Genomic DNA, 20,793 nt, shown 5'->3' with positions numbered 1-20,793 from the left:
CTATCCAGTGACTGCCGCAGTTGGTCAGAGAAAACAGCTGATCCTGAGGAGGGTGACACATTCGGAAAGCATGGCCTCGGGGTCGTACTGGTCCTCCACCTCTTCACTCCCACCCTCCATCCCTGGCATGATTTGAGATCTGTCCAAAGCAGGCAGTAGCCAACCTCTGAGCACACTGGGTCCTAAACACCTTGTCTTACATGCTTTGGGGGAGTGGTCCTTGAATCTTCATAAGAACCCCACGAGTAGGAACTATTAACGTACCTGGGGGCCCACAGCAATTGGGCAGAGTCTGATCTCCAGTGCCCACCTCTCTGCTGTCTTTCTGCACGTGTGTGTATGCATGTGTGTGCGCACATGTCTGTGTATGTGCGTGTGAGCATGTGTGTGCATGTGTGTGAGCATGTCAGCCCAACCACTCCCTCTGGTGACCCGAAGGAAGTGTTCAAAGTAGCTTTACGGGAGTGTGCAGCCTGTATGAACACTTACTGTTAGCCCCAGCACACTTGTGAAAACTCTGAACTCATTCATCTAAGACCAGAAATTCTGATTGTTTTGGTTCCTGGAGCTGGAAGCTCACCTTGCAGCAGGAGGTAGAGCCACGAGGAGCCTGTTTTTGTTCTTTCCCACAACTCCCTATTGCCCTCCAGGGATACCTCCTCCTTCTATCGGTGCACAGATGTCCATCCTGGGTTGCCTTGGGACCTCGGCCCCCTCGAATATCAGAGTCATGTTTCTTCACTTTCTGAACCAAGAATCCATTGCCCATTTTCCTGGGAAGAAGACTGAGGCTTACTGAATTGAAAGGACCTAATGGAGGCCTGACTGTGCCTGGACAGAATGTAGATTCCTTGCCATGTGGTTCACTGAAACTCGAGAACCACGGTCCCTCAGCCAGGGCCTCCTCCCCTAGACCCGAGAACCACCTTCCTGGATCCTCAGCTCACTCCGGTGTCCTCTGTTTCTGCTGTAGCAAGGCAAGCAGTTTCCGCTGCCTGCTGTCCTCAGCTCCCCTGCATCGATCCCCGGCTTTACGAGGGTGACGGGCCCCACCTTTTAACTGCATTATTACTTCTTTATGGGCTGAGCATTGAGCAGGTCTCCTCCACTGTGCGGCGGGGGCTGGAATTTATATGCGAGCTGAAACATTTATTGGAGTCATATTGATAAAGGTTTATTGTGCAATGGCCTGTGGCTCTCAGAAGAGGTAGGGTCCTCAAGAGGCCAGGGAGGAGGCAGGTCAACACACTTCGAGGGCAGCCGTTCACGCTCGAGAGGAGGGGGTGGCGTGTCTAGCCCTTGCCTCTGTTGCCAAGATGGGAGGGCCTGTTGATGGAAAAGGTCGGGCATGGGTAAGACGCAGGGAAGAGACAGGGAGATTCCTCAAGAGACTCAGCAGTCCAAGCTCATGGGCAAGTTGCTATTGAACTTTACCCAGATGGCCCCAAAGCACAGAAGACACAGAACTTCCGGCTGACCAGCCCACACCAATACCTTATGGATGCTCACAGCTCTCCAGTGATGCTGTCCAAGGGACTCTGCTCACCTCAAGGAAGGAGCAGCTTACCTGCAGGAGGAGGTCAGATTACTGCAGACACCCGTTGTCTCTTTCCTGCAGTCTGCTCCACAGCTAGGAGTAGGCTTGACTTTCCAGACACCCAGAGGATCTCCTTGTCTGGAGTTCGGTAGCCTCTAACATGGACAGAGCCTAGATCCCCTGACCTCAGAGCCTCTTAGCTTTGGAATGCTGTCGGGATCCACTGGTCTCACCTATAAATCTATTACAAGTCCCAGACACCAGCACAGGTGCCTATCTGTTCTTTAAGCCTGCTTCACCTGGCCCTGTCTCCTTGATACAAAACAGACTTGATCATCTGTGTTATCCGTCTCTCGTGGAAATCTTGTTCCTCAAGGACAAGGATTTTTCTGGCTTTGCCGGGTGCCATTCCCCTCAGAACTAACGTCACAGGCTGAGATGTAGTCTCTGTTTACTGAACAAACAACTTGGTTGTGGTGCTCCAGGAGGGAACCAGTCAGACCCAGTTCTAAGGAGGCCTTTTGTGGGGCTGGCCACCCTGCGGGCTTGTACAAAAACAGGACCCTCCCCAAGTCTAAGGTGGAGGGGGGAGCGCCACCTAGAGCCCTTCCCAAGTCTAAGGTGGGGGGGGGGATCTCTGCCCTCCTGCTGAGTTAGTAATGTCAGTGCTCAGGAGTCAGCCCTAGGAAGGGATCTGGAAGAGGAATAGCGTGGAGTTAATTTGAATGTATCTCCACGTCTCAAAGCCAGCACTTGCACTTCACAGGAAGCAGGGACCTGCTTAGCATACTAAATGGCACAGGCTGAGCAGCCTCTTTCTTTACAGAGGACCTGGGGCGTCAGTCTCTTTAATTCTAAGGGAATAGTAGTGCAAAGATAGAGGTAGGCATCACGTTAATTGGTGGCAACAGACAAAAGCTAGTCACTGAGTGTTGGATCTGTGCTGTGACCAGTCTGCAGATGCAGTGGCACGTGGTCCGATGTGCGACCACAGGCTCTCTCCCAGAGTTGGGGATGAGGACTCCGGAGCTGGGTCCTGCATTGCGATAGCCACATTGGCAATCTTGGGACAGATAGATTTGGGGGTCACGCTCTGCTTTGGATACTTGCAAGCTGAGTGTCCTTGGACAACCTTTATTGTACCAGGCCTCAGTTGGCCTGTCTGCATTATGGGTGTTACAGGGCTTGACACTTCGTGCTCCTCAGAGGCTGTTATGGAAGGTCCAGGGGACGAGGGGGAGGCTGGTTGCCACAAACCTGAGTCAGGAGCTTCGTGTTGAGACTTGGCTGGCCATATACACACATGTACCACATATACTATATATATATATATATATATATATACACACACACACACACACATATGTATATGTATACACACACATACACACACACACACACAAAGATGGGACAGTGGGGTGGCCTGGTCACAGGACAAGTGTTCGCAAAGAGCCCTAAGCTCAAAGACTCCTAACACATCAGGTTTTCAGAGGTGATGCCTTTAAAGTTGAGCTAAAAATCAAGGCCATGGAGAAGACAGCAATTCTGCTCAGCCCAGACTGCTGTCTCTCTGGAGGTCCCTGTTCCCTCTGGGTCTTGTCACCTAGACTGCCACCTGTCTGTGGTAAGCACGATTCAGTGGTGACCACAGAGTGAGAAGGGGCAGAGGTCAGGAAAGTGCTTATGGGTTCTGGGTGCAAGACTGCAGGTCCGTGTCCTGTAGGCACACAGGACCTCGAAGCACCAAGGAGGTGGTGGCTGAGCTGATTTCACAAGCTACCCATCTCCCTTCTCCCAGTACCTGTTTGGCGGAGTGGTCAATACGTTTGGTGAGCAAGTGAAAATGTGTGCTCATGTGTGAGAGTTGAAGTTGTCTGTTGTCTGTTTCTCACTTGACAGTATGTTGTCTGAGGTTCCTAGGAAGGAAACATGGGCAGACGTTACACACACACACACACACTTTTCTTTCCTATTTATTTAAAAGCTTTTACCCACAGGCAGCACAAACTTGGGAAAGTGTGTGAGTGTGTGTCTTGATGAGTGAACTTCAGCAACTCAACCATAGCTCTCCTCACCATGCTCCAGAGCCAGGTCGCTGTGTCCTCCACAGTTGACCACGGCTCTCTGCCTCGAGTTTCTGTTAGTGTGTCCTGATGAGGTTGCCTTGTCTGCTCATGACGTCGTAATAGGTGTCACTCACAGTCCTTCAGGAAGTTTCAGGTTGTTCATCTCCATGTCTGTGTAGCAGGAAGAGACACATTCATTCCGGAAGGGGCCAGATAAGAAAGCCCTCCAGGGTTTATAGGTCTCCTGTCTGCTGACCACAGCTCTGCTGCTGCAATTCCAAAGCCACCAAAGGTGACAGGTGAAACTCCCTTTGTCAAACAGGAAGTGGCTGGACTTGGCACCCTGTCATAGGGAAGACTTTCGGGAATGGCTGGGCACCTGGGTAGTTCCTAGTTTTAGGCATCAGACTGTCCTGCTGTGGACATTGCAGATCTGAGACAGAGTGTGTTGGTGTGTACCTCACATGGGGACCTGTGACAGGCTGTCACAGGTGTGGATTCAGAACATAGTGCAGGATAAGCCACTTTAGCTATGGTAATTAAATGAGCTGTCAAGTCTGCATGCTACATGATTCTCTTCCTTTCTCTTCGACTCCCTCCCCTCACCTCCCCTCCCCTCCCCTTTCCTCCCCTCCCCTTTCCTCCCCTCCCCTCCCGTCCCCTCCCCTGTCCTCTCTGCTCTTTCTTCCCCCTGGTCCTGAGAATAAAACCTCACCACAACCTCATTGTAGAATGCATGGAAGGCAGCTATCTGTTCCCCCAAAAGTGCAGGTCCACACTGATGATGTCAGGATGCAGCAGCAGAAGGCTGCTCTTTGGCAGAGGACTGATGGGCTGAGCTGGATTCAGCCACAGCTTCCACTGTGAGCTTCCACCCCTCTACAAGCACTAGGGATTCTCTAAAGACAAGGGACACTTGGCCCTCATAGGGCAGCTCAGAGACCTGAACCCAGACCACAGTGGCAAAGCCCAGATCTCCTTACCAGTCTCTGCTTGAAGACCTCTACTCCAAATTTCTAAGCCATTCAGCCTGATGCAGCCAGCCTGGGTCTTGATGCTCCAATATAGCACTCTAAGTCAGTACACCTGTGTGACAACAACCCTGTAACACACCTGTGTCACAGCAGCCCTGTAACACACCTGTGTGACAACAACCCTGTAACACACCTGTGTCACAGCAGCCCTGTAACATACCTGTGTGACAACAACCCTGTAACACACTTGTGTCACAGCAGCTCTGTAACACATCTGTGTGACAGCAACCCTGTAACACACCTGTGTCACAGCAGTCCTGTAACATACCTGTGTGACAACAACCCTGTAACACGCCTGTGTCACAGCAGTCCTGTAACATACCTGTGTGACAACAACCCTGTAACACACCTGTGTGACAACAACCCTGTAACACACCTGTGTGACAGCAGCCCTGTAACATACCTGTGTCACAGCAGCCCTGGAACATACCTGTGTCACAGCAGCCCTGTAACATACCTGTGTCACAGCAGCCCTGGAACACACCTGTGTCACAGCAGCCCTATAACATACCTGTGTCACAACAGCCCTGGAACACACCTGTGTCACAGCACTTCTATAACACACCTGTGTGACAGCAGTTCTATAACACATCTGTGTGACAGCAGTCCTATGTTTAACATACCTGTGTGACAGTAGCCCTATAACACACCTGTGTGGCAGTAGCTCTATAACACAACATGTGTCACAACAGCCCCATAATACCTGTGTGTCAGCAGCCTATAATATACCTGTGTCACAGTGGCTTTGGCATACCTGTGTCCCAAGAAGTGACTCCTTGTTGAAATCTGGCACTGAGCAACCTCGAAGCCTCCACCTAACCCACCAGGTGCATCAACTCCATGAAAATGAAAAGCATTTGTTTGGAGAAATTAAAGCCACAGGATCCATTATTAACCACAAGGCATAAGGCCTGGGTGATTCTCCCAGGTCTTCAGTTCCGCCCCACGCTGACTGTGCGCTAGTTAAGCCTATCTGGCACTCACCAAGAGCCCCACAGTGCTTTTGCCTGAGAAGTGGGACATGTTTATGGATTAGCCTAATTTAAATCTATCAAGTACTTGGGGTAGCCTTAGATCCCAGCATGGGGAGACTAAAGCAGGCAGATTGTGGTTTAAGGCCAGACTGGGCTGCATAGTGACACACACACACACACACACACACACACACACACACACACACAGAGAGAGAGAGAGAGAGAGAGAGAGAGAGAGAGAGAGAGAGAAAGAGAGAGAGAAATAAAACTCAACAAAAAAATTGAAAGACTCGGGCTCACTGAAGCTCTTGTTGTATCACGAAGCAACTGGAGAAAACCCCAACTGTAACCCAAGCAGGCAGTCTCTACCCCACCATACCTGCCCAGGGTGGCTCTCTGGAAAGAACACTTGGGTTCCAGGACACCAAGTGACCCCAGGTAAAGATCCTGAGCCCAACCACAGAGTTGCTTGCTAGGACCAGTGACAACCTGGCCTCCCCACAATGCAGCCTGTGAGAAGCTGGTTGCAGAAGGAGAGAGAATTCCTACCTCCAAGCTGTATTCTCCAACCTTAACTTGGGGAAATGCCACCATGAGCACAGTATTCCTAGAGAGCTTAGCAGTGGGCTGCATGAGCATGGGTGGGTGGTGGTGGTGGTGGGGTAAGTGCCATGCCAGGGCAAAAGTAACATCACAAAACTGTCCAAAATACAAGCAGCCGTCCATGCTGTCAGCATGGAAATCTAAAGCTACCCACTCTCCACCAGCCTGCAGACTTGACCTGAGGGCCAGCCAGCTGACTGTCCCCAGCCCTGGGGTCCACAGCAGCCCGGGACCTGGGCTTTGGCTAACAGGCAGCCAGGCGATATGAGACTGGAGTGGAAATCCATCTGGGTCTCCTTCCTGCCAGTGTCTACAGCTTAATAATAGCTCCCTGCTCCTGCTGCTGCATTAGGGTTCACGAGGCACGCCAGCCCCTTCAGCAGCACTATGCAAATGGGACCCACTTTGTTCTGCAGACATATAGAATATGTAAATTTATGGTGGTGGTGGGAGGGGGGGAGGCTGCTTAAGACAGAAGATTTCTCAATGATGAAATTAGATTTTCTGGAGAGCGAGGTTTTTTTTTTCTCAGGACCTATTCCCGTGATTCTTTCTTCCTCACGCTGAGCCAAATCCACCAAACCACTGCTCTGGGAAATAATTAACCAGATTACAGGCTCAAACCCACCTAGAAAAGAAAGGAGAAGAAACAGAGCAGGTTTCACAAGACTGGAACACAAGTGAGCTTCGTGTGCAGTGTGTAAACAGCAGAGAAGGCAGGAAAGCAGGAGGGAAAGAGGCAGCTCAGCTGCTGTGGCAGAGAAGGCTTGGATGTGGTGTGTGCTTCATGCTGGGACCCATGGGGTCTTTAGCCAGGGGATAGGAAGAGGCAGGGCTATATGTCCTGTGTCTGCCTTAAGCCTGAGGGAGGGAAACCGTCCTGTCACTTACAGGTGCCCTGCTATGGCTGGAATACCAGAATGACTTGCATAAGGGATGGCTGGCTGTGAGATTGGGGAAACTGAGGCCCAAAGAGGCCAGCTTCTCACCAAAAGTTTCATGGTGGGATCAGGCTCACTCCCGACGCTTATTGATGTCACTTGTGCCCCAATCCTGCTGAAGTCTTCAGCCCAGGCAATATCCCTGGTAGCCTGACAGAAAAGTCAGTCATCAACCCGCACTCCAGGGCCTCCGTTTTCTCATCCAGATCATGGAAGCTCTGGTCTTTGGAATGGGGAATTCTTGAAGAGTCCATTCTCCAAGACTTCTCAGCTTGGAGCAAACACACGGTGGAGGCTTCGCTGGTCAATGAGTCACCAAATGGGAAAGGACAGTGGGTTTGTGGGTAAGCTTTTATCCACACACGTATTCCGACTTCTGATCCTTAGTCCTAAGTTCACCTGCTATGAGACTTGAGGACACTCACCTATCCTCCCTCTCTGAGCTGATTTTGAGCAAATTAATCAATAATAAATGGAATGATTGATTTATAAAATAAATGATAGGAGCAGAGTGGCTAGAGCTCATAGAAACAGGATGGGCAGATGTCATTTCTGGAACAGGTTCATGTCTTCCTCCACGTGTCTTCCGGTGATAACACCCCTCCTCCCTGGTCCCTCACCCATCTTCCCCCCCACCCCTGGCCTCCTGGCCTCAGTTAATCCACCTTTCCAAACAGAATCTCTATGCTGCCTTGCTCAAAGTTTCCATGGCTCCCAATTCCTTTCCAGGGATCCAGTTCAAACCTCTCTCTGGTTGGCATGCAAATGCCTTCCTGCTTAGGTCCCTTGAGGCCCCATACCTGCTCCTCCATCTTCTACTGTAACTTCCCGTGATATATGGAGTTGCTTTGAGCGTTTCTGTCTCTTTGTCTGCCTGAAATACAATCTTCTTAAGATAAAACAAAACTCTGGGACCTTCAGTGCTCAGCAGAGATGCCCCGAGAGCTTCCCTCCCTTCTGCCTGGCTTCAACCCCAGTTGGGATGACAGACTCTGAGTCTGAGTTGCCAGTTTTGTGGCACTGAAAACTTTTCTCCCTGCTGGTCAGTTGAGAAACTAGTTCTATGGTCCCACCCATCAATTCTGGGGGAGGTCTTACAGTTTCTGGCTTGCCTTGCTTTCTTTGAGTTGGGATAGGAGCCCCTTGTATATGCTGGTCTGCCTATTGTCCTGGTTAATCCGGCCTCTCTACTTGATGGGATTTAGAATCACCATGGGGGGCGGGGGAAACCTGGGTGTGCCTGGCAGGAATCTTTTAGATTGAGGCAGGAAGATACTCAAATATGGTGGTACCACTCCATGTCTGGGACCTTGTACTGACTAGAAAAGGAAAAGCCACATGAGGACCAGTATTCATCTCTCTTTGCCTCCTGACTGCAGGCACAGTGTGACCATCTGCCTCCCACTCCTGCCACCGTGCCTTCCCCACCTGACTGTCACCATCAAGCCGTGAGCCTAAAAAAAACCCTTCCCCCCACGCTTCGCTCCTCTCAGGCATTTTATCACAGCAACGAGAGGAGAAGCAACCTCCACACAGTTACAGCACTCGGGCCTGTGCCCTGAGCAACGTTTGCAATCTTAGAAATCAGTAAATCTGAAATCTTGGCCCATTTCCATCAGTCGGCCACCTGTCAGAGCACCTGGCACCTGTCAAAGCACCTGGCATGCAAAGCATTTCCTGAATGAGTAAGATGAAGGAATTGCAGTTAACACCGTATCAGTCAGGTGTTGCTGATAAAACCAGCCAGGAATCTCAGGGGCAGCAACAGGAAGCATTGCTTTCTCATCAACCTGGGTTCAAAATCAAGGTGCAAGACACATCTGCAGCAGAGGCTGTCCATCAAGTGCATGAGGCAAGGCACGGGCCCTTCAACAGTCTACCCTGCACAGAGGCACCGGCTCTGCCAACCATTCCCCAAGTTTGTGGAAACCAATTGGCCCCTTGTGGGCTGTGTCTACAAAGTCCCAGGTTACCTTTACCATTTCCTTCTTTTAAACCTTATCCCACCCCGTCCCTGAATCACTGACTTGGCAAGTCTTACTGACTTTCTCAAGACTTCTGTGGGCCATTTCCCCACATGCAGCTTCAGAGCCTCTAAGGCATGGCTATGGCTGTGGCATCAGACAGCTGCAATGGCAGCCTCTACTCTCCCACTGTGGTGTTACCACCCTCCGCTCCTTACCAGTTTGTAACCTCGCTTATTAATGTACCAGAGGCCACGAGAAAAATGCATCGGAAATTTCCCCTTTAACGGCTTGTGAGACTCCCTTCTTGCCGTCTTTCTGAACATGTGTGGTGATACCCAGGCATGTGCAATGCAGCCCCATCCACACACAGGCTGGTTGAGATAAATCGAGTGCCAAGACAGTATTTAAAAAAAAAAAAAAAAAAAAAAAAAAAAAGCCCAGGCATTTAGAACATTTCAGCAAGAAAGGATCTGAGTGCCACTGTCACACACGGTGTTCACAGAGCCCCAGGGTTCCTCAAAACAGCAGCCGCCAGAGCCCTGGGGTGGTGAGGAGCAGAGCTGACAGCCTCCTCCCTGTTCTCCTGAGTATGATTACTGAGAAGGAAGGGGCTGGTGTCCTGCAAAAGTGTAACCATGTAACTGCCTCTGACAGCCACTTGACTCTTCCCAGGAGTCCCGGTAACCACACAGGGGACCTGTTACATTTAGACTCAACTGTTACTTTCTCTCTCTTTTGTTGCAAATAAATTCAATATTTCTGTCTCCACTTGAATCTGTGGGAGGAAAAGAAAAGGAAATGTTGTTTCCCTTGTGAGCACTCACGTGACTACAGGTGCCCACAGTGCTGCAGTCAGAGGCTACTGTGAGTATGGGGCCTGACCTCCCACCTTGTTTGAGGTGGGGTTCTTTGTTATAGCTGCACACACTAGGCTAGCTGGCCTGTGAGTCTCAGGGATCTCCTGCTCCACCTCTTCCCTCCAGGTAGAACTTTGGGATTATAGACTCACACTACTGGGTATAGATTTAAGCATGCTGCCTATGAGCCATCCCTAGCCTGTTTACTTTTAATTGAAATAATTCTCATTTTCACAGAGATGAGAGTCTCAGAGAGTGAGAGAATCTAAGGGGAGTAGGGGATTATGGAGGTGCAGGTCCTTGTCTCCTGACTCCTCAGGGGGAGTGAGCATCTTTGCTGACATGAAAGACAAGAGGCTGCCTTCCTCTGTTATACTGCCATGATGGCAGGAGCTCCCCTCCTCCCTGAGAAGGAGTCTAGTATTTCACAGCAGCTCATGTGTACCAGGTGCCACAGGGCTTAAGATGTGGACTGTCGAATACACACCCACTACAGGTAGAAAGGAGCATCTTGCACGAGTGTGGGAAACCAAAGTTTAGCTGGTTTGGTGACTTCTTTAAAGATCATGGCCAGGACACAGTAGAAGCTGTGTTGGCCTTAAGTGAAGTCTCCTTATGAACTTTAAGGGCTGGCTCAAATGATATATGATTTTGGGAATCTGGTGGCAGAGACTAGTGCTGACCTGGTCCTTGCCCATGCTGAGGGCTTTATACACAGGATTGAGAGATCTATTTGGGCTGGGTGTGCAATACAGTGCTCTCCTGGGCACTGAGCGGTGGTCCCTTGGGCTCTGGCATGTGCTTTCACTCATCTGGAGAAAGGGGAAGCGGTCTCCAACAATTTTGTCAGAGTGGCCTCGTGTCCAAATCTCAGGCCTGTGCAAACTGTTCTCTTGTATGTGTATACATGGGCTTTGGGGACGCTTTCTTTCCAGACTATTAAGAGCAAGGGAATAGCTTCTATCAGGGGCAGAATTCAAATTTAAACCAAGAATTGCCAAACCTAAGGTGGGAAGGCATGGGAATCTGGAGCTGTGCCTTCCCGTGGATTCTGGGCAATAAAAAGATGGTTTCATGTGATTCTAATGAGGAAATCTTGGGGTTCAAGGCTTAGGGGGATCATTGAGGAAGGTGGTCTCTGTGTTGGAAGCAGGGATCAATGAGATTGTGAGGCAGTGCCTAACACCCCAATTCCCTTTCTTTCTTGCTTCCTGTCAATTTCCCCTCATAGGGTGTTTAAGACCCCCCAGACTGGAGAGAGACGTTGGACTTCCCTCCTTTGCTGTCTCTTCTCTCCGTAAAGAAGATCTCCTGGAGATGAATAACTACAAAGCCACTTGCCTGGAAGTCTCAAGAGTTGATTTCTCAATCTTGGGACCCCACGGTGGCTAGAGCAAAACCAGGAGCAAACAATACATACTTTGCTGTTTATACACCAAAAACAAGAAACAAGGATAGGAGATGGCTCAGTAGATAAAGGGGCTTGCTGCCAAACCTGACCACCTGGATTTGGTTCCTGAAACCCACACAGCAGAAGGAAAACAAAGCCAAAAAACCCTACACTTTGTCCTGTGACTGCCACAATGTACACACACAAATAAAGAAAAATTTAATACAAGTTAGTCTAGTCCATCCCCAGAGTGAAGGATAGGTACCATTTTTAGAAATTGAATATCTGGGTGTCACGTTCAGTTCTGAGGCACAAGAGAAGCACAAGGTACCTGCTGCAGAACTCGGGTGGAAGTGCCCTGGCTTCCACAGCCCATAGCTGCCAGTCTTTGTTCTTTGTCAATGTGAGTCTCCCCTTGTGCAGACTACGCCCCCAGCTCAGCATTTGCATGCAGACAAGGCCGGGCTGGCTGAGAGAACATGGAATGCCAAATGGCGTTCGCATCTTTCCGGGGAGGTGCGTCTCCGTCCCAAGTCTGTCCCTGCCAAATGCGCCATACGCGCCAGACGCACATACATTCCGTGCGAATCTCCTTAATCTCCCTCCCAGCTGTCCCTTTCCAGGGCCCCTGCCACAGCACCTCCAAACCCCTTGTCTCCAGGCTGGCAAGGCAGTGTGACTTCCTTATCCTTTGAGAAAGGAACAATCATAGTGGCTGATGGTCTCTACAAGGACCCTATCCTATATGAGACACCACAGGTTCTATGGCAGATAGGTAACAACTTACCCAGTTCTTCCATAGCCTCGGCACGGAAACATTTCCAGATCTACTGCAGAGTCAAGATCTACTGCAGAGTCAAAATGGACAAAGCTCCAATTTTAATGCCTTGCAGGCCTGGGGTTTGAACTGTTGAACCATGGCTACCCTGGAGATGCATGCTGGTAAACCAGTTGGAGATTGGTCTCTCAGGTCCTCACCTAGCTGGCAGAATAGTCTCTTCTCTGCAGGCAGTGGCCTCTGCCCAGGCCATTTTTCACCTGTGTGAGCATGGGGGAAAGTACTGAGGCTTTCTGAACCTGTGTGCATGCCGGGAAGGTGGCCTGCAGGAGCAGCTAGCTGAAGAGCGGCATCATGGGAATTGTAAAGGTACTGTAGCTGGTGGTTCTTGTACCTGGCACATTTTGTGGTTACAGTACTAAGTACCAACCATGCCTGTGTTTGTGACATCCAAGGCTCTTTCATTTGGGGCCCTGACTTGTTCCCGACATTAATGCTGCCACCACCATCTTGCTCCCTGTAGGTATTTTTGCCCCTGTTAGTGGGTCTGCCTGCCCCCACACAGGTCTGCCTGCCTCTGACTTCTGTCTCTGCATACCCAGAGTAGTAGGGGCTGGTGACTGACTCATGCCTGCCACACAAACCCTCTCCTCAGTCATGATGTAAAATTCAGCATGTTCTCTGATGACCCCCTGGGCCAACTGCTGAAGGTGACGCCGGACACTTAATCCAGGCTGGCCTCAGACTCTCCATGCTCCTGCAGCTGCCTCCAGAGAACAGGGATTACAGACATAGGCTAGCATAGCTTTCTCCCTTTTCCTGTCAAGCCAGTCCTCCATTCCCTGGGACTTGGACCAGTAGATTCAACTGACTGTAGTTTTCTCATGCTGCCCCTGCATGTGAGCTCTGTCCAAATACCCAACATGATGTAATTTAACAGCAGGAATCTCGAGGCAGGAGCTGATGCAGAGGCCATGGAGGGGTGTTGCTTACCTACATGCTACTCAAAGCTTGTTCAGTCTGCTTTCTTATAGAACCCAGAACCACCAGCCTAGAGGAGGCACCCACTCAATATGGGATGAACTCTTGCACACCAATTACTAATGAAGAAAATGACCTACAGACTTATCTACAGCTTGACCTTGTGGAGGAGTTTTCTCAACTGGGAACTGTGGGGTATTGCTGTGACATAACCGTATGTTTTGGAGAGGATTGTGGAAGGACATTGGAAAATTAGCTTGGAAAAGCCGTTGGGTATTCAAAGCTTGGTGAGCTATCCTAGGGCATCTTGGGAGATAAGTGTTGAGAGAGATACAAACAATGGAGGCCTGGATTATGAAGTTCAGAGCGAAGTCTAAAGACTCTATTGGAGCCATTTAAAAAAATTCAGTGCAGAGTATGAGGCTCCAGTCAGTTGGGGGTGAAGGGTCAGCTGTGGTTAGGAAGAGACCAGCATCATTAAATTGAAACCTTTGTTTTGCTGGGACAATTTGTGCTAGTCAGCTGGAGCTGAGAATAAGAAGCAACTTGGGACCACCGTTGTTGAGTTGACATCTTCTAGGAAGTGTTTCCATAGGGCCAACACACAGAGGCTTTATTCTAGAGGTGATCTAGGTTGTACCTTGTGCTGGCAGCCAAATTCCAAGATGAGCCACCTAACTTTGAAGGCATGAAGGGGCCATGGAGAGCAGCTGAGGCTCAGCACCGTGAAAGTCCAGGAGAGGTCACTGGTGAAGGTGCAGCCTCAGTGGCAGTTAAAGGTCCAGGACTGGAGGGTCATACAGAGATACTGAGAATTGGTATCACTAGGAGAGCCCAGGAGAAGCTGTTGGTGAAAGTGCAGCCCAGCTGCAGGAGAGAACCCGTCGTTTTGGAGATGCCAGTATCATGGAATGACCACCATGGACAGCAGCCATGAAGCCTGAGCCTAAGAGACACACTGTGTGTGCAGCAGAGGGTGGAACTAGGGAGGTGAAGCAAGCCCCTTGGAGGGTCCCAGAAAAATTATGCGTGTATCCCAGAAGTCTGGCACTCAGTTTTGTACTGTTGGAGTTTGGTTTTGCTTTGTTCAGATTGTGTTTGTGCTCTTGTTCTTCCCCCTTAGAATAAGGAAGCATTTTTACATTCATTCATTCATTCATTCATTTTCCTTTAGAGGAGCCCATGTTTGAGAGATATTGACCTTTAAAGGGGATTTGGATTTTACAGAGATTTTTGAATATTTCAAAAAGACTTTAGACTTCTATGTGTTTGAATTTTTTTAAAGGCTGTGGCACTTTTTAAAAGTTGGAATGTTTTAAAGTGTGATGTTGATATTAGTGTGTTGTTTGGGGGCCATATAAGAAAGGAAAGGTTATGGCTTAGCAGTGATGTGTTTGTGTGTCAAGCTGAGAAAGGGTTGTTTGTGCTGGATGGCTTTATGCCAACTTGACATAAGCTAGAGTCAACCAGAAGGAGGAAACCACAACTGAAAAAACGCCTCCTTAAGATCAGGCTGTAGGCAAGCTTATAGGGCGTTTTCTTAATTAACCTTCCCTCCTTAGGTGACTTTAACTTGTATCAAGTTGATACAAAAGTAGCCAGCACAAGAATGTAGTGCATGTTCTGTGACATTGTATTTGGAAGTATCTAATTTGATTGTATAGACGGATGAGTTCAGAGATTGCCTTGAATCTCAGAAGAGACTGGACTTTCAAACAGCATTGAGACTGAAAGACCAAGGGGACTTTTGAAGTTGGTGTAAATGCATTTTACATTATGCTGTGACTACAAGCCAATAGATATGGTGTTTGAATGAGAATAACTCCCATAGGCTCATATATTTAAATACTCAGTCTGCAGTTGGTGGACCTGTTTGGGAAGGATTAGGAGGTGTGGCCTTGTTGGAGGAGGTGTGTCATTTGGGGTGAGCTTGAGATTTTTTTAAGACTGGGGCCATTCTTAGTGTCTTATATGCCTCCTGCTTGTGGATCAAGATGTGAACCCTCAGCTATTCCTGCTGTCATGCCTTTGGTATCATGAACTCCATACATGTAATTAAATACTTTCTTTTATAAGCTGCATTTGTTAAAGTATTCTGTTACAGCACTTAGAAAAGTAACATGTACTGAGAGAGGGGGGAGGGTTGGGGAAGAGGGAGGGGGAGGGAAAGGGACAGGGAGTGAGAAGAGGGGAGGGGAGAGAATGGGGGAGGGGGAGAAGGAGGGAAGGGGGAGGGGTGAAGGAAGGGTGGGGAGAGAGAGGGGTGGGGAGAGTAAGAGGAGGGAAAATGGGAGAGAGAGGAGAAGGAGGAGGTGGAAGGAAAGGGAGAAAGGAAGGGATAGGGAGATAAGGGATGGTTAGCCAATCACCTCCTCTTAGGGGTTCCCTTAGGCCCACTTCTTTCAACCAGGTTCTCTTGGATCATTCTGCCACAGACTTCAGGAGGTCCATCAGTGAGCCCAGTTCCCTCTGTAACAGGCTCCTCTTAACAGTGACACCATTTGATAACCATGCTTTGAGCCTCAAAGTTAAGCAATGACAGGATATAACCAAAATGTCCAGCTTGGACAGAACAAGGATCTTCTTTCTCCTGGTTTTGGGAAATTGGTGCTTTTCATCTGTGCACTGAAAGCCAAGCCTTTCTCAAAGCATGCAGGGCAGAGCCTCATCCAACAACTGGACAGGAGCCCTGCTCAGTACCTGACACAGGTTGGTGTCTAAACTTCAGGCATAGTTGTATGGAAATTGTTATAATTAGATGGTTAAGACTAGGGCTTGTCAGTTGTGTAACCTCAGGATAGTTACTGTGTCTATCTTGAATTTTTCTTACAAGGTTGTGAAAGATCTTTCAGATGTGCAATGATAGTAATGGGGTGATGATGGTGGTGGTGATGATGATTATGGTATAGTATAATGGTGGTGGCGGTGGCGGCGGCAGTGGTGGTGGTGGTGTGAAGGAGGAGGAGGAGGAGGAGGAGGAGGAGGAGGAGGAGGAGGAGGAGGAAACAGTGGTTTTGGTGTTGAGATGACACCATCCACCACCCTGTAAGAAAAGCCGGAAGGTCAGGTCTTCTGTCAGGTCAGGTTCTGTGCCAGATTAGATAAATTAGACTTGTTGACACCCTGGTAGGGTTGGAGATTTCTGAGGAAGGAGATAACATGGTGAATCTAAATAATTCATAGCCTGTGTCCTCCCATCCAGGTATTGGTGGGGACAAATGACCACACACATCCACTGACAGGCCCAAAGCTGTAGCTACACCCATGAAGGAGATGCTCCCTCCTGCTCTGCAAGGTCAGATCCAGCTTCACCATCCTGAGCTCATCCTTCTCCCTCACTTTCCCACACCAGGGGGATTTGGTTCTAGCTATATCTCAGCTCAGAACCTCTGAGTGCTCTACCTGGATAGTTCCCTCTCCATTCAGGTCTGAGTCTGTGCCAGCCCCCCACCACACACACACACACACACACACACACACACACACACACACACACTTGTTTTAAAACCTAAAACACTCACTGCTCCAAAGTCAGCCTCAGCCCATGCTTTTGCTCTTACCATCCTAACTGAGACTGAGACCAGTGTCTGACCTTTTTCCTGTTTCCTGTATCTAGGAAGAAAGGAGGTGGCCCTGTCTTCCTGGATGCTGTGCTCGCCCCCTAGCTGCTGTGCTCCCTGGCTACTCTGCTCCATGAATGTTATGCTCACTCGATACAATGCCCCCTGCCTGATATGCTCCCTGGATACTCTGCTCCCTTAATGCTGTGCTCACTGGCTCTTGTGCCTCCTGGCTGCTGTGCTCCCTGGATGCTATGCCCCCTGGCTACTATGTTCCCTGGATACACTGCTTCCTGAATGCTGTTCTCCCTCTCTGCTCTGCTCCCTGGTTGCTGTGCTCCCTGTATGCTATGCTCCCTATCTGCTGTGCTCCCTGTATACTATGGTCCCTAGCTGCTGTGCTCCCTGGATGTTGTGTGCCCTGGATGCTGTGCTCCCTGGCTGTTGTGCTCCCTAAATGCTATGCTCCCTGAATGCTATGCCCCTGGCTACTATGTTCCCTGGATTCACTGTTCCCTGAATGCTGTGCTCCCTGACTGCTATGCTCCATACCTGCTGTGCTCCCTAGATGCTGTTGTCCCTAGATGTGCCCCCTAGCTGCTGTGATCAATGGATGTTGTGTGCCCTGGTTGTTGTGTGCCCTGGATGCTGTGATCCCTGGATGTTGTGTCCCCTAGCTGCTGTACTCCCTGGATGTTGTGCCCCCTAGCTGCTGTACTCCCTGGATGCTGTGTTCCCTGATTGCTGTGCTCCCTGGATGCTGTGCTCCCTAGCTGCTGTTCTCCATGGATGCTATGCTTTCTGATTGCTGTGATCCCTGGCTACTCTGCTCCCTGGCTGCTGTGCTCCCTAGATAGTCTGCTCCCTGAATGCTGTGCTCCCTGGATGCTATGTTCCCTAGCTACTGTGCTTCCTGACTGCTCTGCTCCCAGGCTTCTGTGCTCCCAGGCTGCCATGCTCCCTGAATGCTATGCTCACTCTGGCCCGTGAGCGAGTTTGTAAGACATGAGTTCAGTGAGAAGAACTTTAGCTGAGGGGTTAAGTGTGGATCTCTTTTCCTGATGGATTTCTGGATGGCCTCCTTCCTCAGGATCATCTCTTTGGGGAGGGGTGAGCATCTCTACAGAGAGTGGAAGAAGGGGGCATCTGTTGTTCTGGATTTCCATCTGGAGACATGATGGGAACAGCAATGTCTCCAAAGGGTGGATGAAGGAAGAGAAAAAGGGCTCTGGCTGGAGGTGTCTCTCTGAAGGAGGCAGAAGAAGTCACAGGTAAACTGGAGGCAGGCATCTGGGCAGACAGAGATCAAGAGGAAGAGGGAGGTGGAAAGAGACAATGGCGGAGAGACAGATGAGACAGGTAAGTGGAGAGGGAAGGGGAAAACAGGAGAGAAAGAAGAGAAATAGGAGAGAAAACAGAACGGGAAGGCCTGAGGGAAAGAGTGAGGGGCCTCAGTAGAAAAGGGACGAGAATGTGAGGAGATTGCAGAAACAGCCTTTTCCACTAGGTCTTCCTGAAGACACTGGCACAGCCCCAACCTGTAGGGCTTCCGTTTCAGGACCTTGGACAGAGACCTCTCCCCCTTACCATTGCTAGTGGCCCTGGGCAGAAGTCAGACCTGGGAGGCATCATCTTTCCCTGAGTTTCTCCGTGGACAGCTACTCTGCTACAGAAGGTCTGGATGGGAGCTGCTATAAGGAACTATAGTCTCTAGGAACTTTAAAATAATCCCAAAGGTTGAAGCAATGCCCGGGTTTTTAGCCACTGCTTTGCAGCAAAGGCCTCGGGGGTTGGGTGTATTAAAACCATGCCTTGAGCACTCTCACATCCAGTTGTTGCTTTATCAACATGACAGGAGTTCTGCCTTTTCTCAACTCCAAAGAGTTGCTTATCTAATAGAGAACATGAAACCCAGAGTGGGCAGCAGGTTACCCCAGGCCACACAGCCGATAGAATGTTACCTTGGAGAGCGAGAGAGCCTGAGCTGTTACAAGGCTTAGCATTTCACCCTTTCCTTAGCCCTGCCCCAGGGCTGCCTGTCACCAGGCCATCTGACACTCTGAGCCCCATGGGAAATCTGTAGACTCAACTCACTTCCCGCATGAATAAACTCCAGCCACAGAGAAACCCAGACACATTGAATTCCCCTCCCTCATTTGTTCTCCGGCCCATTTCACATCCCAGTGCTCCTGGTAAACCAACCTGCTGTCCTCACCCCAGAGCAGGGAGAACAGAAAGACCAGCCCCCGTGGGGACACCAACCACAAGATCCGGCTCCTGTTCAAAAATGGCTGCGCTGTGAAGCTGATCACAGCCTCTGAGAAAACCAGAGCTGAGTTCTGTGGAGCTGGTGGCTGGCGAGGCCCCTCTGCAGGATGGATGTAGGACAGGGGTTAGGGAGGGGATTTTCTTCTGCCAGCCCCAGGCTTCTCTTGAGATCTTTAGGATGTGCAAGACACAGGATGCAGGACAAGGATATCATTTCTTGCACTTCTTGGGAAGTTCTGTTGCAGCATCTGCAAGACGTCAAAGACCAGCTGAAGTAGGGAGAGGAGGGGATAAATAGGGAGGGCCAAGGAAAGGAGGAAGAGGAGGAAGAGGAGGATGGAGATGAGAAGGAAGGGAGGAGAGGGAGTGGGGAAGAGCAGAAGGTGGTAGTGATGGTGTAACTCAGTCCTGATTTCTTCTCAACTGACAAGGCTGGTGACAGAGTTAGATTTAGAGGGTGAAGCTGTGAACCATCTGTGTTCACACTGCATGATACTGGTGCACACTGGCTAGGGACTCACTTCCCCTCACTAGCATCCACATCCATCCTGGGGAAGGAGATGGTTGAGAATCCATCCATCCTGTGTCCTCTAGAGCCCTGGGGGGCACAGAGGCTTTCTGAAGTTTCCCTGGTCCAGGTGTTCCTAGGGAGACTAATGGACTGTGAAAGAAGGCTGTCCCCATACCATCTGCCCCATCTTTTTTGAGCAGTGTCTCAAGATACCCTGCCTCAGTTTCCTGCCTGCTCAGTGGGAATGGGTGGGATGTAGTGGCTACAGAGGCTCTCAAAGATCTGGCATTGTAGAGCACCCATGTTCACCCATGAGAGCACCCGGTGCTGAAGGAGTCTCAAGGGCATTTGTAGCTTCCAACTTATGGGCACATGGGGATTCTGTCAGCGCCAGAGAGCTCTCTGGGGGAAATATAGCTACCAACAGACATAGACTCTGGGGGAAAGGTCTCTGGAGACAGAAGCTAAAGTCCCCAGGCTCCTGAGGTCCCCAAGCTGAAGAAGGGAGAGGCAATGTGCCTTCAGTTCTCTAGAGCTTGTGCAGTAATCAGCTTGGGAAATAGTGGGTCAAAGGGAGGGATTGAGGTAGTCTCAACCCTCTGACTCCCCAGTGGCTCAGATTTTGTGGCACTCAGCTGGCTGGTGGGCTCACCTTGAACTATATACCCAGGAAGTGGGAAAAATGTCACAGCCTCTGTGTTTAGCTGCTTCCCATATGCGTAGGGGCCTGGCCTCTAGGACCCTGCAGAATGGTGAGCCTTACATTTTCTCCTGTAGCCGACAGTGAATCCTGCAGGAAGAGACACATCATGCAAATGGTAACTGTGGGGTCAGGTGTCCAGCATTGGTGATGTCAGAGGTAGGAAGCTGTGGGCTCCAGCAGCCAAGATGGCCTTCTGTGACATATGCAAATCCTGAGCTGATCTGGGAAGTCCTGACCTTGGACAGGACTTTGTTTCCTGGAGGAAGCCACCTCCATCCTTCCAGCTCTGAGGCCTCTCCTAGACTCTTCCTTCCATGGGGTGGGGAAACAGGTACATCAGAGTAGAAGGATGTATGAGGACCCACAAAGAAGGGAGGAAGCCTCCTGCACCTCCCCACAGCATCCAGGACTGTCAGAGAAGCACACACACACACACACACACACACACACACACACACACACACACACACAAATGCCAGGCAAGGCTGAGGGGCTTTGTCTTGTTCTGTGTCAAGGATTCTGACATACGTGATTGGAACCGTGAGGACTGAAGTTCTGCTCTGTCTGAGTGCTTGAACTGCATGGCCCTGCTGAGTGACCTTGGGCCAGGGAGAGTTATCCTC

At 50.1% G+C, this 20,793-nt stretch overlaps 2 long non-coding RNA genes across 14 annotated transcripts in view; one reads left to right on the top strand and one right to left on the bottom strand.

Moving 5' to 3' along the window:
* Nucleotides 1-20,793, top strand: part of Gm36794 — a 51,806-nt gene that overhangs the window by 26,403 nt on the left and 4,610 nt on the right. The gene's annotated exons all lie outside the window — the stretch shown is intronic.
* Nucleotides 595-9,478, bottom strand: Gm36880. Of its 7 annotated transcripts, XR_389541.2 has the most exons (6): nt 9,338-9,478; nt 7,204-7,455; nt 3,613-3,774; nt 3,339-3,453; nt 1,495-1,567; nt 596-1,326 (listed from the first exon to the last, which is right to left on the bottom strand). It is a non-coding gene; the product is annotated as a predicted gene, 36880 (long non-coding RNA). The 7 variants fall into 7 exon arrangements; XR_880588.3 differs by lacking the exon at nt 7,204-7,455 and having other exon boundaries at nt 600-1,326; XR_389540.3 differs by lacking the exon at nt 9,338-9,478 and having other exon boundaries at nt 600-1,326; nt 7,204-7,760.

The sequence above is a fragment of the Mus musculus genome, chromosome 5, assembly GCF_000001635.26.
Source record: "Mus musculus strain C57BL/6J chromosome 5, GRCm38.p6 C57BL/6J".
Taxonomy (NCBI): domain Eukaryota; kingdom Metazoa; phylum Chordata; class Mammalia; order Rodentia; family Muridae; genus Mus; species Mus musculus.
Note: the sequence above shows the minus strand (reverse complement) of the source record. Positions and strands in the feature narration are given on the sequence as shown.